Below are 14,306 nucleotides of genomic sequence, written 5' to 3' on the forward strand. Positions count from 1 at the left end.
CCATATTTGAGATTTTGGGGTGTCTTTCCAATTATTTTTAGGAAAAAACGTCAAGCCTCCAAGGATGCATTCTCTGATCCACTCAAGCATGTACCTCTTTTAATAGGGCACTTCTTAGAAAGCTTTTACTAGAGTGCCCTAGATGATATTGGAAGGGGTCCATGTGTGGTCAACATTATCACCACAAAACCATACCATTTGTCTTCTAATCCCTACTCGTGTATTGATTCTACAAAAGAACAAAGGTACAAGAACCTCATTTTTTCCTTTTCTCCCCCCTTTGTCAACCATTTGGTTGCATTTCATCCTTCTATCCAAGTGAGGTTAAATGTCAAGTATCCTTGACATTTGACCTTCTAGTCTATGAATTTCCCACATGCTTATGCACATCATCCTCCAATAAACTTGCATTGATGTCAACCCTACCTACACCTACAAAAGAATGACTCCTACCAATAGTTTGATGCACATATTGATACCTTAAGTCATTCTTCTATATAGGCTTTTGTAAGGATACATTTCACTTTCTCCTAATTGTTTCCAACAGATTCTTGCTGCCCACCACCACCCATTGCACCCATGTCCATGGTACCTTCATTAGTAAGATCAATGAAGTTACGTGTGGCACAATGGACCCATAGCAACATTGGAGGATCCCCTCTTAGAGAGCTTTTGTAAACTTGGACCACATCCCAAATATCTCCCTTTAAAAAATTCAATGGTATGAGCATTCATGTCACATACTTTACACCATCATTAGATGCCAACCAAATTCCATGGATTGATTCTGATAGTAGGTATCAAATCTTGTCACTAGTCTCCATCGCTTGAATCATAGAAAAACATGAAACGATCATCTATTAAAGCAAAAATTACTAGCTAATAAAATAAAATATACCTTTATCATATATTCTCCCTAGTGTGCTACTCAAGCGTGCCACCACACTATCCATGTTTCTAGCAAAGGAATGTATGTTATCTTTGCCCTTTTTTAGCCATACGTGAAGGCTCTTTAATTGCATCTTTGGAGCCTCATGGAATGGAGCATTTTTCCATTGTCGACATCTCATCTTGAACTCCTTTTGCCATTGTGGAGGAATACAATTACTTGCATGTCTTTGCATAATGAAACAAGCACGACCTTTCTTTTACCGCCAGTAAATTATTTGGACCACAATTAAAAATTATCCTAACCGTAAGTAGATTTTCTTGGGCCTTATTAGCAATATATCCCCTAAATTTAGCCTTGTGGTACCCCTCCTTTTCCATGATGTTGTTAACGAGTTCCCAAAAAAGGGTTTGGGCATCAATATCTTGCACTTTAAAGTCTCCAAATTGCCTGCAATTCCTATTCAAAGTACACATGGAAAGCCCAAGCACGCATTCTCTTTACAAAAAGTTAAAAAAACACCCATTGACTATCTATTTCTCCCCCAGGTCTTATCTTATTAACTAACTCTACACCACTCTATGGTCCCTGAGTCACCATTTTGAACACATGACACTTTTGAAGCAAGAAAAAGCTAGCTATCCCAAAAAGACCATCTTTGAAAGTAGTCATAAATGCATCTCTTTTTGAGTTGAAAAATGGCGTCAAATCCTTCTAATAATACATTATGCTCCAAATGAGATAGTCTACAAGACAACCAAAAATATAGGAGGCCTAATTTGATGTTTGATTTCGATGATTAAGTGAGGTAGTAGGAAATTAGATTTCACCTTTTTTAATCTAGAGTTGGTTTTTTGTTATTAGATTTCACCTTTTTGTTTTGTGTGTTTGCTTATCTTATCTCCTATTTCTTTAACAACTCCCTATGCAACACTATCTCCAACAAGGTCTAGGAAAACACACCTATTGATTCTTTTTTCATTGGTCACCTTAGGAATACAAATATAAAGTCAATAAGGATATTCCTATTGACTTTATTGTTTTTCATTGTTCACCTTAGGAAAACAAATATAAAGTCGACAAGGATATTCTTGTATGCACCTAGGTGAGAAACCACAATAAATACATTTTAAAGAGCCACTAATTTTTCCACACTCATATATGTCCCGCATAATATCCTTAAGAGCCTTCCCTGACAATGCTTCTCATTCACTAGACTAGTGTGTTCCAAAGGAGAGCACAAAGAGTTTTTACACTGCTCCACATTTTCTAATTCTCACAACTCTATCAAAAGCTATAATGTTACTAGTGACCTTATCTATCCAGGCATGTCCATCATATCTACTCTTGATTCGTTCTCCTCGTTGACACGACTCTTTGAATGGAAGCTAAAATAAAATATTCCCATCATATGTAGAGGAAATCTCTTCAACTTGTTAAATTTCTAACACCATTTCAAATGCTGACCTCAATGAACTCCTTGGTGGCAATCACACATGTGGATCCTTATCTTTCCTGACCACAACTTGCATCCCATCTTTTGATAAGCTATCACCTCTAACAACAAACTTCTCTCCGAATTGAATATCAAGATGGAACACCATTTCTTCCCCCTTCTTATAGCAAGAATCTCAAAAGATAAATCATCAGATGGCATTTCTCCATATAGTTGATGCAACCTAATAGAGCATTCCTTCATCCTGAATGACGTACTAAGATGAGTTATACTCACCTCTGTCACCCCATTTGTTGTTACGGATTGAGCAATCTCTTTCCCATTGTGCTAAGCACCCAAGAGCCCGACACTTCCCACTTTAGACACTCAATGGTAGACATGTGTGGCCGTGGATGGCTAGGAAATAGCTTATGTAGACTTGGTACCATGCCAAGTAGGATGCATGTAAGTTTGACACTTCCCTATATCCATTGTTCTTAGCACCTGACACTTCCTAGTTTAGACACTCGATGTTAGCCATGTGTGGCCGTGGACGGTTTAGGAGATAGCTTATGTAGACTTGGCAACGGATGCACAAAGATCTTTGTGGAAAACGTTGTCCTTGGGTTGTTGCGAGGTTGGTTCATGTACCTAGTTGGGGGTATGCTTAGTCTCAACTTGTTCGACCCAATCATGGTGGATCCTCTCATTCATATCATACCTTGGATATATTGAGATCTATCTTCATTGCATTGTGCACCCTAGTTAGCATGCCATTCTCTATCAAGAGTCTACCTAGATTGCTATCAAAGCTCCTTACCAAAGCACACAGGTGAGCAGACACCCATTTGTTCATAGCTTTGGTTTGCAACAATAACTCAACATTACTCGTCATTTCTCTTGCATCAAGTACATTTACCTTATGATCTTTCGTGCAGTTTCATTCTCTTAGAATTGCCTCTACTCAATGACATGGAGGTTGCAATAGCAAAACATTAACCATTTCAACTATGCACAGTAGACACCCAATTTCTTTTTCTTATATGAGGAAGGAACATGTGGTCCAGTTTCAATCACAAGGACCCGAGTTGCAATCTTCTGAGAAAACCTTGATGGCAAGACGATTCTCTTATTAAGAAGACAAAAAACTTCAAGTACACTATAATCTGTACAGTCTAATGATTACATTCTCGAGTCTTGACACTCACGAGATGATGATGATGACAAGATGAAACTCAATATCTTTCATAAGAGTTGTCCTCCTCCCAAATGCATAGCTACTGGTGCAATATCTCAAATAGCTCATCCTCTAGGTGTCTCAAGTTGCCAAGGTCACCCCCTATCTATCTAGCTATATACACTTACCATCCCTCTTCAAGCTTTTTGTTGTTACTTTGCTCCTCATTTTGCCATAGAGAAGACTCAAAATGTGTGCATCCAAATGAATTGCTATGTGAAAGCAATCCCACTATCAACTCCACACCTTGCATAGATGTCCTAGATCTTCAAAAACAGACATGGTACATATAAATAATTGTCATTAAGAATCAGAGACATGGTACATCTAAGTTTTTGTCATCGAGAATCAAGAAAAGAAAGTTATTTTATTATTTTATTTAATGTTGAGTCTTAACATGCATAACTCTCAAGTGATAGGACAATGCATCGATTGAGTGCTTTGCCAATCCAATCCATGAACTCATATCAAGGGTAGACTGAATTGCCTTCACAAGAGCATTGATCTCTGTCCACTAAGAATCTCTAGTGAACTCTCACTAGTTTTTTTAACCACAATAAACATATATGTAAACTTGGTCTTTGAAGCATGGCAAGGACCTTTCATCTCTTTATCACAAACTTAACTTTAACTACTAGATTTGTTGAAGATTGCCACATCTTCAATCAGGAGGTCCATACTCCACATAATCTGTAGAAACTCATCCTCAGCATTCTTCACGGCTTATCCATTATTAGTGACAACATGCACAGATGGCTGCATTGTTGCATGTTTAGGTAGAACCATAAAAACTTGAATGTGCAACCTCAAAAGCAAGTTGCACAAATTCCAGCAGAGTTGAGTTGGAGTGGAAATATATATTGTTAATGAAATCAAGTCGAATAGCTTGTAGGAGAAAAAATGGCACCCTGCAAGCTGATTGCAAGAGAGTTGCATGATTAGAAAATCTTGTCATTCCAACTAAGAGGCATGCTAAATGACCTCTCATGTGTTCATGTTACCTCTTACATAGAGGTCCTTCTATGGATTGACACCTCCAAACTTGCCAAATCTCTTTCCTTTGTCCACCTTCAAGAATCAAGTTTTGAAACAAACATAGTGGAGACTAGGGTTTTAAACATATACCCAATAGGCTCAACAAGGATCACTCACTCAACCAACTTAAGCCTAACAAACTAGAGGGATTGGCTAGCTCACCACCCACCCATAGCTCCCCTCTAGAGAACCCCCAAGCCTGAGCCTAGACCAATACCATGCTTGATTTCCTGATGTTCCACACCACCTGACCCACCATCCACATGTAAGGCTTGAGTCAAACCAAGGAAGAATCCAGTTCGTCATTCCTATAGTCACCATCCTCTTGGGAATGCCACTAATGTGCCTAATCCTCTCATATATAGATAATAGGTGAGCATCCTTAACTTTAAGGTCGCTTTACACTAGCTCATAATTAGCAATGTGCTTTAAGAAAATCGACTTGTGCTCTCACACAAACAACAGAATCTTCCACAACACAATAACTTGACACAAAAAAGATGGAGAATAATACTGAATTAATGTTTGCAAACCAAATTACAAACTGATCGCGTCTGCTCACTCGTGCACTCTGGCAAGGAGCTTAGATGGCGATCTACATAGACTTTGAAACTGAGGATGTCCTGCACTAGCAAAGACACACAACACAATGAATATAGATTTAAACTCAATGATTTCAATATGACACAAGGCTGCCAAACCCGTCTATATATAGTACCGGGCATTCGACCAACAGGAACAGGCTTTACAAAAAGCAGGCACAGGCTGTAGTCCCTGATCAGAAGCAAGTGAAAAAGACCGGCCATTCTATAACCGAAACTTTCTGCAATGGCGGGCGGGCCAACCTTACAGCCTCAACTAACTAAGTGGCCCAAAACTGGTTTATCCGCCCTGCCAAAGTGGCAAAGTCAATAAAACAACGCAATGAGATTGCGCCGTTATCCGCCTCACAGACAGCGGAAAGGCATCCACGCGGCACCAATAAAAGCGCTTAGCAAGTTCCGCCGAGCCGTTATCCGAGTACCTAGGGTTGGTCGTATCGTAGGTTGGCCATGTTGGCCACCCTACGACTAGTGCAGATGGATCGAACCAACCACACCACCCAATTTGGACATATTATACTAAAAAAGAGACTAAGTTTTTGATGCAGCTTCCAAGTCCACCCAAGATCATTTTGTGGGCCCTGCAACACGAGGACAAGGTATTTCAAGAAGATCTCTTTCTACCCAAGAGTACGGTCTAACAACTTACACTCACGTGCATCCTACTTGGCATGGTACCAAGTCTATGGCCAGCCCCAGTGTCTAAAAATACCATGCCAAGTCTATGGCCAGCCCCAGTGTCTAAAAATATGGAGGTTTGCCACTTTGCTTGTGCGTGCATGTGGGATGTAGGTCACCTGCCTATGCAACCCCAGAAAGCTTGTGCACCTTACCAATACTCAATTTGCACCTTTAAGCCACAGAAACTGTGTCCATCCGACAATGTAGCCAAAGGCTCTTTCCCGTCTCAAAGGAAGTCTATTTATCTCCATTACCACTCTGGCAACAGCCTCCACTGGCCCTTCTGATAAGGATTGCCGAAATCAAGGTCCTGGCACAGGGTTTTAAGGATTTGCCTCTTCATGCCCCTTGTCATGCGTTTGATTACCTCAGCCAGGGTGTCACCTACAAGATCCTCTGCAGTGTCTGAGCACTTTAAGCTCTGCTTCTTGCCAATATCGTCACATGGCTTTCTCTCGAACGTTTTGGACACTGAACCACATCAGCTGTGCATTCTCTTTGAATCACATTGAAATCACCAGTAGTCACCACAAGAGCAGATTCCATCCACAAAATGATGAAAGCGATTTGCATCTCGAACAATTATCTCTCGTTCCACAATCTTGCTTATAAATTTAGTAGCAGCATGGCAATCAGGACACACTCGAAGGTTCTTGAAAACCCGAATAGGTTTTCCAGGTGGAATGGTAAGAAGCCCAAATGCTACAGCTAGCTTCTCACTGTGGTAGCACAACAAATGTTCCTTTGATTTCTCATCTATGTCATGCAGGACAACTTTAGTGTCTGGAACGTACCCCACCCTTTTCAATTCTTCATTTAGACTAGCAAGCTCAGCATAAATTTCCTTTGTTCGTGGGTGTGATTGATCTCCTGAGACGAACTCGTGCAAGTTGTTCTCGACTTCAATCCAACTACGGCCAGCTTTTTTCTTCACATTCTGCTCCATTTTTCTCCTCACTTTGGCAACATCATTCCATCTTCCCTCAGCAGCATAAAAGTGGGATAGCATTATGTAAGGTGCATCAATTTTTGGGTCCAAGTCGATGATTCGTTCTGTGGCCCATTTTCCCCGGGTGCTATCACCACGAACTCTACAGGCACCTGAAAATGCTGTCAAAACCACAGTGTCTGGTTCAAACGGCATTTTCTTCATGAAATCTTCGGCCTCCTCGACCAGACCAGCCCGCCCAAAAAGGTCAATTATGCAAGCATAATGCTTTGCATTTGGTTCGATGCCATGATCTTTCTTCATCAAATCAAAGTAGTCCTGGGCATCGTCTAGCAAGCCTGTATGGCTGCACGCACACAAAGCACTAAGGTAAGTTACATCGTCTGGCTTCACCCCATCTTGCTGCATTTGTTTAAAAAGTTGTAAAGCCATCTTGTCATCACCGTTCTGTGCATATGCAGCTATCATGGCATTCCAAGCAATGCCATCCCGGACATTAACCCTAGTGAACACTGCCCATGCATCAGCCAGATTCCCAGACTTGCCATACATGCTAACAAGGGCTGTTGCCAGAACACTCTCTGATTCAAAACCACTCTCAAGGACTATCATATGGATCTCCTTGCCTTTTGCTGCAGCACCCAGCAATGAGCATGCTGATAGAACATTTACGTAGGTGACGTTGGTTGGTTTGAACCCCATCTTCCACATTCGGCCATAGAGTTGGATTGCATCCTTCCCACACTCATGCTGTACATAAGCCCCTATCATGGCATTCACTGAAACTACATCATGCCGGTGAATTTCATGAAAAACAGTCCGTGCTTCTTCCAAAGAGCCACAATTGCCATACATACTGACAAGAGCTGTTTTTACCATATCTGATCCGAACCCACCATCCATAATGCTGGCATGGATGTCCTTGCCATCTGTTAGGGCCTCAGGACTTGAACATGCACGGAGGACTGCTGTGAAGGTAGTCTCCGTAGGTGCCACTCTATCCTGCTGCATTTGTCGGTAAAGCCGAAGAGCTTCCTTTGCATACCCATGATGTGCATATGATGCAATCATGGAGTTCCATGAGATAGCATCCCGGACATGCATGGCATCGAACGCACTCCTTGCAATTTTGGGGCTGCCACATTTGCCATACATGTTGATGAGGGCTGTCAAGATGACAGCACCCTCATAGAACCCGCTGGCAACAATGCAAGCATGGATGCGCTTACCCTGTGAGGTTTTCATTACTGGTAAAAGCCCCCAGAATTGTACTATATGTAAATCTGTCTGCTATGACTCCCTCGAGCTGCATTCGCAGGAAGAGTTGAAGGGCTAGAATGCTTTGATCGTGCTGTACACATGCTGTGATCATGATAGTCCAAGAAAACACATTCTTTTCATGCATAATGGAAAACCCACGGAGGGCATCTTGCACGGACCCACACTTTCCGTACAATTCCATAAGAAAGTTCATAATGACAAGGTTTTGCTCAAGCCCATTTCTGATAAGGTGGTCATGTAAACCCCTGCCCTGTGTAAGATCCTGTGCTTTGATGCATCTTTTCAAAAGAGAGCTGTAGGTAGAGAGATCTGGGTACCTGAGCAGCGGCGACTCTTCTGCACAGGGGAGGGCATGGAAGTGCTTGCAACTTGCGCTTCTGATGACTCCATTGCCAGCCCTTGACCACCTCATGTTCCATAAAAGAGAAGTGTTTCCATGGCGGATGGTGAGCACAGTTCAAATTTCATAGCAGCTTTTTCCCTCGAGAGGTTTGAAGCTTGAACTTCGATATGAATGCTGAGACTTCGGCGACTCTTCTGCGCAGGGGAGGGCATGGAAGTGCTTGCAACTTGCGCTTCTGATGACTCCATTGCCAGCCCTTGACCACTCATGTTCCATAAAAGAGAAGTGTTTCCATGGCGGATGGTGAGCACAGTTCAAATTTCATACAGCTTTTTCCCTCGAGAGCTTGAACTTCGATATGAACGCTTGAGCATGCTAGTCTCGAAAAACAAAAACAAAGCTGAGACTTCGAGCTTAAGTGTTGACCCCTTTGAGTGATAGTTTCCGCACTTTTGTCACACTTGGCACACTTGGTAAGATTTTGGTTGATATACCGCCAACGGATGGCAGGCTCTGTGACACCCACATTTGAATTATTAGAGTATAGTATAGTTATAGCGCCAGCTCATATAGTCGGGTTCACACTATGGATTTACCATTGTATGTAGTAGGAGACTACTTTCCTTTATAGTTTGTACTCTTATCTCTTTAGTTTATGGCTGTTGACGATTGCATAGAAGCACACACACACACGAACACAAAAGATCTAAAAAAAGATAAAGAAAATAAAGCCATCCATCTCTCTCTTGTGTCTTGCTCTCTCTTGTGTATGTGTGTGTGTGTGTGTGTGTTTGCTTCTAAAGAACTCAAGCTCTCTCTCTCCCTCACATTCTCTTTATGGTACCAGAGCTTCGATTTGTGTGAGAGCTAGGGAGGCAAGCAAAAAAAGCGGCACATGAGTATAAGGGTATTTCGATCTCTTTCTCTCTTTGATTTTGGAACAACACCTTTGGTAGTTGTGAGAGCTACAAAAGCAGATGGGGAAGTCACTGTCTTATCCTTGGTGAAGGAAGAAGACCCTATTGTGTGCAATAATAAAGTGAAATTTTACGTCTTTCTACCTAATTTGGACACATTTCGACGAGCCCCATTTTGGCTCTACAAGTGTTCCGTAAGCACTCTGTGAAAGTGTCAATTTTGACTATATATGCCCAATCTCTAGTTCAATGCAAAGTTACAGCATAAATTTAATTACAAAATAGTCTATGTAGAGAATTTGTGATTTGCAAGTTGTTGGTAGATGTGACTATTCCATATATAGTTATAATATAACAAGTGTGTGGTATCGCTGTGTTGAAGATTGCAAGTTTATTAAAGAAGTAGTGTGTTAGTGTGACAGATTCTATAATTGTGCATATTCAGGATGCACAAACACCTAATGAGGCTTAGGACACCTTGGTGAAGATGGACAGAGTGAAACTTGGCAACAAACCCCAAAAAATTGGAAGTTACTCGATAAACTTTTACAACTGAAAAAAAATACAAAGTGAAAAGGCCAATTGAAACACCACTCCAGCTATAATTTTTTGATTACACGAAATAATACCCAACAATATATGCATTAAACAAGACCAACCAAAACAAACTCGCCAATCATGGCTCGTAAGCTAACACAAAAACCATGTGTTGCATTGTCCACCACATACACCAAAACAAATCAAGTTGAGTCACACTTATCGTCTAGAAAAGCATGGCGAGTGTGACGTCGATCTACATGGTCCTTCTCAAAACGTGCATCTCCAGCCATGGTTCTTGCCATTGCTTCGGCATACTCTGGCAGAATACTTTGGATAAAAAATAAAGAATAAAAATTGTTTAGTTTTTGCAAATTCACATGTTTCACTATATCTCTGTATTGTAGATCAAACTTGAATGTTCATGTCTTTAAACATATATATGAAGGTAACCAAAATAACAAACTAGGATCCTCAACATTGACCTAATGTCAAACACCGCTAAATCCATAACAAAATAGAGTGACAGTAGTCCCAAGTGCATCAAAAAACAAAGCCAAATAAATAGTCATCAATGTAGCACTGAATAAGGTCTAGATGCTCACTAATCATATGGATTTTGTCCCACACGCTCATCGATATTATCATCCTAATCATGTGAACTGCTAGCGTCCCCCTGGCCTCCTTGCCTCCTAGGTAGAAGCAATGGTTGTACGTATGAAGACAGAAGACCCTTGTCAGAGTCCATCGAAGCGCATAAACAACCTGACCTCAAACATGCCTTAAGTAGAGGAGTTGTGTCACAGCCCAACTCAAGGCAAACACCACCAGGATGACAAAACAACTCCAAATACCCTGCAATGAAAGTAACGCTACGCTCCAAAACACCACGGATCTCCACACCCTCAAGATCCCTAGCATATGAGATCCCTGTTCCCACCGCGCAACGGATTCGGGGTACTAGCAGCAGAAGTAGCACTTCATGCGCGAGGCAGGGTCCCACACTCGGGGCCTCGTCCACCACGGATATCCGGACAAAAGACCAATCCATCGGTTTTTCCAAAACTGAAACCGGAAAAACTTCCCTTATTCGGAAAGCACGGGCGATTCCTCCAGGATAACTTTTTACTCTAACGTAGTGAAGACCATTAGTGATCAAACTGATCCGACTGCACCTATAAAAATACTCGGTCAGATCAAAGAAGAAACTTGCACTTGGATCATTGGGATCAACGCTTTTTTTCCCATCAAGAGGCACAGCCGTTGATTCCTATCCATAGAACAATTACTATCCGGGATTTACTTTATCTATCGTAGTAACAAAAATTGAATCTCGATTTACGGATCCATCAGTCCAGCCTAACCCCATCCAGTCCCATGGATTAGCCAACCGCCCAACCACTGTAGTGATGGGAAAAGAGTTCCCAGGCCCCCTAGCCGGATGTTCATGCAAAAATAAAACTAGTCACACCACTTACACACCCAATATGAAATTGCCTTTTTCACAGATTCAACCAGTTTTAAAACAATCCTTTAATGAACCATAGTATCACTGATCACAATCTTCCAAATTATCCAGTTGATTCTTAACTTCCCATCATTCCTTCATCAGAGTATCTATGGCATCATTGGCAACCAGAATGCTCACCACCTGTCCACTCAGGGGCCTTTTCAATAGTTCCTAGCCCATTATACTCGGCAAAATAATCACTTATCAAGATGGACTCTCCGTTGAAGATCAGCAAGATCAACCAACAGATCCATATAAAGAGCCATGGACTCATCCATTGAAGACCAGCAAGGTCAATCAATCAGATCCATGCCCGGTTTCAGAAAACAACTCTTACTCCTTGTTCCAATATCTTCCTCGACGCACGTGTGGGTATCCTAGGCGACCAGAGCCCGAGCACCGTATGGTCAGCACCCTCTAGGATCCTTCACAGGTGACCTAGCGCTTCACTCATAGGCCGTTTCCTTGGTCCCTCATCCACCGTACCGGAAGCTCACCATTTTAATCGAACCGAGGCTGGTCAAGACCTCGGCCGACTTTGTTACGCGAGACGTCCTCCATTGACTCTTCGTTCTCAGAGCCCGAGCACCGTATGGTCAGCACCCTCTAGGATCCTTCGCAGGTGACCTAGCGCTTCACTCATAGGCCGCTTCCTTGGTCCCTCATCCACCGTACCGGAAGCTCACCATTTTAATCGAACCGAGGCTGATCAAGACCTCGGCCGACTTTGCTACGCGAGACGTCCTCCATTGACTCTCCGTTTCTCAACAGTTGTAACTTTATCAGTTAGGTCTCCACCACGACTTAATCACAAGACGGTCAAAATGCTTCCCCAGCATTCTTGACATAAAACAGCTATTTACAAACAGTTTATAAATACAGTTTCTATATTAACTCTCATTTTTCCACATTATCCCTCACATCAATCCACATTACTTATTCCATATTCCATTTATATGTGTACTCATCCTCATCCATTCACTCATATCGACGATACATTATTTCACATACACATTCACATTCATTATTCTACATACACATCCATGTTCGTACATCCCCATCATACATCCAATCCCATATCCGCATTCATACATGCACATCCATATCCACCTCCATACATCCACATCCACATCCACATTCACATCCATACATCCACATCTACATGCATACATCCATTTTCACATCCTCATTCATACATCCACATCCACATACATACATCCACATCCGTATCTACATCCATACATCCATATCCACATCCACATTCACATTCATACATACACATCTACATGCATACATCCATTTTCACATCCTCATTCATACATCCACATCCACATACATACATCCACATCCGTATCTATATCCATATCCACATTCATTCATACATCCACATCCACATTCACATCTACGCATATACATCTTCATGCATATATCCATTTTCACATTCATACATCCACACTCCCATCTCCACATTCACACATCCACATACATACATCCATTTTCACATTCCCATTCATATAACCCCATATGCCTTCACATCTAATCTTTTACATCACATCCATTCTTGCCCTATCACAACCCATATACATCTTATCCTATCACATATACTTCTTACCTCATCTCATACACATCTTATCACATCTTAATTCATCTTATCACCTGCTAACTTATTTCATAAGCATCTTATCACATCTTAATTCATCTTATCACCTCTTATCACATCTTATACACCTCTTATCACATCCTATCACATCTCATATCTATTTATAGAATACAAGAGAATTCTTATATTTAATATAAGATTTCTTTACATATTTATTTATGCATAAATTCCATTTAAGGAGATTAATACTTTCGAAGTAAAAATCAATCTTTTATGCATCTTCCTATGCATAAATTCATTTTAAATGAAAATGACACTTTTGAATTAGAATTCAATCTTTTATGCATCTTCCTATGCATAAATTCAATTTAGATGAGAATGACACTTTTGAATCAATCTTTTATGCATCTTCCTATGCATAAATTCAATTTGGTAGGAATTACACTTTTAGAATAAAAGAATTTCTCTTATGCATCTAAGTTATGCATAAAATCCATTTAATGAAAAATCACACTTTTAGTATAAAAAGAATATCTTTTATGCATACCTCTATGCATGAAATCCAATATGATAAAAGTAACACTTTTACAATAAAATAATCGACTTTTATGCATACCTCTATGCATGAAATTCAATATGATAAAAGTCACACTTTTATAATAAAATAATCAACTTTTATGCATACCTCTATGCATGAAATTCAATTATGATAAAAGTCACACTTTTATAATAAAATAATCATCTTTTATGCATACCTCTATGCATGAAATTTAAATATGATATGCATGAAATTCAACTATGATAAAAGTCACACTTTTATAATAAAATAATCATCTTTTATGCATACCTCTATGCATGAAATTCAAATACGATGAAAGTAACACTTTTATCATAAAATAATCATCTTTTATGCATACCTCTATGCATGAAATTCAAATATGATAAAAGTAACACTTTTATAATAAAATAATCATCTTTTATGCATACCTCTATGCATGAAATTCAAATATGATAAAAGTAACACTTTTATAATAAAATAATCATCTTTTATGCTTGCATACCTCTATGCATGAAATTCAAATATGATAAAAGTAACATTTTTATAATAAAATAATCATCTTTTATGCATACCTCTATGCATGAAATTCAAATATGATAAAAGTAACACTTTTATATTAAAATAATAATCTTTTATGCATACCTCTATGCATGAAATCTAATTATGATAAAAGTAACACTTTTATGTTAAAATAATAATCTTTTATGCATACCTCTGTGCATGAAAATCAA

At 40.1% G+C, this 14,306-nt stretch overlaps 1 pseudogene; it reads right to left on the reverse strand.

Moving 5' to 3' along the window:
- Positions 1-5,097: 5,097 nt before the first annotated feature.
- Positions 5,098-8,829, reverse strand: LOC147603299 (pentatricopeptide repeat-containing protein At2g01510, mitochondrial pseudogene; annotated as a pseudogene).
- Positions 8,830-14,306: the final 5,477 nt, after the last annotated feature.

Source organism: Cibotium barometz, chromosome 64 (genome assembly GCF_041138505.1).
Source record: "Cibotium barometz isolate CiBa-2024 chromosome 64, ASM4113850v1, whole genome shotgun sequence".
Taxonomy (NCBI): domain Eukaryota; kingdom Viridiplantae; phylum Streptophyta; class Polypodiopsida; order Cyatheales; family Cibotiaceae; genus Cibotium; species Cibotium barometz.